General features: G+C 30.9%; 1 long non-coding RNA gene across 1 annotated transcript; it reads left to right on the top strand.

Annotated features, from left to right (window-relative positions):
- Positions 1-2,287: 2,287 nt before the first annotated feature.
- LOC107061006 (uncharacterized) lies at positions 2,288-3,352 on the top strand. The gene is made up of 2 exons (XR_001473706.1): positions 2,288-2,440; positions 2,581-3,352. It is a non-coding gene; the product is annotated as an uncharacterized lncRNA (long non-coding RNA).
- Positions 3,353-3,947: the final 595 nt, after the last annotated feature.

Below are 3,947 nucleotides of genomic sequence, written 5' to 3'. Positions count from 1 at the left end.
AAAAAAATAGTTAGTAGAGGAGGGATTCGAACTTGGGTCTTGGAGACCTTCATGATACTATTAACCACCAAGCTATTGAACTTTTATGTTAAAATTACGCATGTTTATTTACTTAATTGAATTCAAGAAGTCAAAATAATTACAGAAAAAGAAAATATCCCTGCGGGGAATCGAACCGGGACAAAAAGTAGGATTGCACAGGTTATTGCCAACTCCACTGCGCATCATTTTGTTATTTCAGGGGGTCCAAATTCTATATATACCAATATAAAGTCAAAATTTTACGTGTATTTATAGTATAATTTTTCTACGAAGGGTGTCCAATTGGACTCCCTGGAGCCTACGTGGCTCCGCCCCTGGTTTATAGTAATGGAGAAAATGGTGAAAAAAAATTTGGGTTTGGAGAGATGGTGAAAAATTAGAAGAAAAGAGTAAAATATAATGAAATAATTGAAGAAAAACGTTTTTAATGGATTTTCCACGTGTCAAATGCACGAGTTTCGACATAAATGTGGTTGTGGCTTTTTAGGGGTACAATAATTTCGATTTTAAACAGTTCAGGGGGTGATAGGACCCCCGTAAAGTTTAAGTATGTAATTGGAAATCCGGTAATAGATTAGGGGGGCATTTGACTATTCCAATATTATTTTCTATATCATTTTTCAAGACTCAATACGAAACATTAATCAGTAGGAATAATATGATAAAATGCATATATTAATAGTTATTTTCTTAATAATTGTGTCAAATCAAACAGTGACAAGTAAAAATTAACTGATGGAGTACCTCTGCCATTCATTTTACCTATCACATATTTCTTCAAAAAATATTAACTAAAAATCACCATTGTTAGATCAGGGTGCTAGAGAAGTTAAAATATAGTAATTTAGAGTAAAGTGGACCCAAGAGGTTCTTTGGCTCTATTTTATTTGACTTTTGTTTTTTCTTTTATGAGTATTCCCTTGCCAATTATTTGACTACGGTCGGCCGGGCAGTGCGGTCTGCCTCTTCGGGCAGTTACGACCTCCTTAAAACTTGCCGCCCCTCGTTGACCCCTATGCCCACCAAATCAATCTTCTTGTTTTTTTCTCTTTCTTTCTGTTTATACAAGTATTTTTCTTCTTCCTAAAGCTTTGTCAACAAAGTTAAAACTATGAATAAAATTGACTATAATTATTTCCAAAACTTGTATCTTAAATTCTTTTAAATTTATACTTCCATCTTTAGGTGGTTGTTTTTTTTTTTTTTCATCATGAAAAGAAAAACTGTTACCCATCATTAGTAACGAATTATTTGTTTTGTATTTTGTGTACACAATGAGTCATGCTAATTCAAAAAGGAAATATTAAATTTGATTAGTTTCAAATACAGAATGTGTTGAACACTTCAAAACAAATTGTAGTATTATGTACTTTATTAATATGTAAGTTTAGTTCCAAACGTAAAAAAAAAAAAAATCAATATCGAAATTGATGTATTTGTCCTTATGTTCTGGATTTGCCTTCTTTTTTATTTTAATTTATATTAGTTGCTTGATTTATATTCAAATGGATCGGTCTAAAATTTCTTGCTTTTTAAATAAATTAATCTTTAATTTTTATTTATAGCTATTAATCGAACTTATGTTTAACGATGCATAAGTTTTTTAAGAGCACATGACATAATAAAATATTATAATACAAAAAAATAAATTTATGCAATTCGAAAAAGTTATTTATCCTCGAAGGATGCAAATTAAAGAACAATACAAAATGAAAACAAAAGTGCAAATGCTCCCCTTTTTTTTGAAAAATTATGTAGAATAGTAAATATTTAGCATATATTAGGTACTATAACTATAGTTTAAGAATATTGTTGTTATTCACGTGATTTGTATAATTCTCCTGATTTGCATAAATTCAGAATTTTTATAATTTGATTGTTGATGGTATAAATTAAGAATTTTGTATATGCATACCCTAACTATTTGTATACGATTTACAAAAAAAATCATAATAAACTTCCTTGTTTGTATATTGGCAAACGAAATATACAAACGGAGTTCTGTAAAATTTCTAAATATATAAATGCAGAATTTGTATATATTTATCCTATATGTATATATTCGCAAACGAAATATCTGACAAAAATATACAAATTGCAACCTCCATTGCAGACAAAACTATGATTATGAAGCACAATTATTGAAATTATAGCTATAGAACATGTCTATTATGAAAAAAGGGAAAATAGGGTCTCATATCCTTCACATTCTCTCTGGGCTTTGGAGGTGTCACTGTCAGGTTCATCCAGCCCATTGGCCACCTCCTATAAGCCCACTCTATACCTTTCTTTCTTCATTACCCTCTACTTAGCTCTTCTCTTTCTTTAGTTTGTGCACTTTTTATGGGTTTGAGAGCAAATATTGCAGTGCAGAAAGCAACACTGAAATCTCCACAAGGTTACTTTCTTTTTCCTTTATTCTCCCACCTATCTTTCCATAACCTTATTTTTTCCATCAAAAGCTACCACATCAGCTTTACTTTCCTTTGTGTTAGTAAAAGTTTATAACTTTCTTGTTTAAAATTTATTTGGATGCAGGTAGCATGTATGAGTGGAGTAATGAGTCAACTTGCTTCAAGCCAAAGGCTGCAAAAACTGCAAAGTATAAGCAGAATGACATGTTTAGTGGTCCTTCTTAGCCATGGCTTTGTCTTCATCATCCTAATGATGAGTGTTGCATCCTCATCTTAATCTCGGTGCTATCTTACCTGAGCTTTCTCACCGCTTTTTTTCTGTTGTCTTTTCTTTCTTTTTTGACTTGTTGCCTTTCGTTCCTCCACCTATCCCATTCTTCTTGACCTTGTAAGACCTTTTCTTGACCTTGTAAGACCCCGTGTTATCTATTATGTCTTTATGTTTTGTGTTGTTGCAAATCTTACGTCATGACTTCTCCATGTAAGGTTTGTATTGTGTCCATCTTTCTTCCTACTCAACTCACGTTCTCCTTCCTTGTCTATCCCTCCTGAGCTATTGATTTTATTCCATGTAGAATTGAACACAACAAAAAGATTTGAATTCATCATGTATGATCACAAGAAAGTGAACTATTTCCCATCAAGAATGGTATACTCAAGCAAATTCATGTGATTATTTAGATACCCTATTGTTCCTTTTTGTGGGGGTTATGAATGTGAATTTGGAATAACATTGTACCAAATCCAATTTTATTATTTTTTATTTTGCATTTTGGCTTTTCAAGTTTTGTAGTTTGTCTTAGTATAATAGCTATTTATTTTTACTAGCTTTTTGTTTTGTTTTGTTTTGGGAATATGTAATAGAGAAACTACAAGTATTCTTCAATTTCTCTTGACTAGTCACTTTTACACACTTCTGTTGTCTCACGTTATCTTTTTAATTATAGAAATTAATTATAATGGACCAAAAGTGTACAATCACATGACCAAATTCAATGTTGAAGATTGTTATCTTTGTATCCAGAAACAACTTTACTCCACCAAACCAAAACAAAAAAAAAAAAAGTTTAAAAATTTATATTTGGTTAAAAAAAAAACATTGGTTGAATTTGAGTAGTACTTACAAGGCCCACGTCCTTCTCTTTTTGCCTTAGTTTATGGAAGAGATGCTTGTTTTTAAGCAAGAATGAGTTCATGTCATTTATGAAGGGGGAGAAATAATTGTAACGATTTGGGAAAGAAAAGATCAGCTTTTTTATACGAACAACTTTATTAGAGTACTGGTAGAAAAAAAAAATTATTCACTCAGATTGGACAAAACTTTCCCTTGTCTGTTAGCCTGTGTTTATATCATTTATGATTTTATAATATAAAGACTCGTGGGATGGACCGACGCAAGTACAAGATAAATCAACTTTTTTACTTGCAACATTAATTTTTAATTGCTTTATATGTATATTGTTATATGATCTAAATATATCTTTTAAATGT

The sequence above is a fragment of the Solanum tuberosum genome, unplaced genomic scaffold (assembly GCF_000226075.1).
Source record: "Solanum tuberosum cultivar DM 1-3 516 R44 unplaced genomic scaffold, SolTub_3.0 scf00001, whole genome shotgun sequence".
NCBI classification, from domain to species: Eukaryota; Viridiplantae; Streptophyta; class Magnoliopsida; order Solanales; family Solanaceae; genus Solanum; species Solanum tuberosum.
The sequence above is the reverse complement of the archived record's forward strand: the minus strand, read 5'-3'. Positions and strand labels throughout refer to the sequence as shown.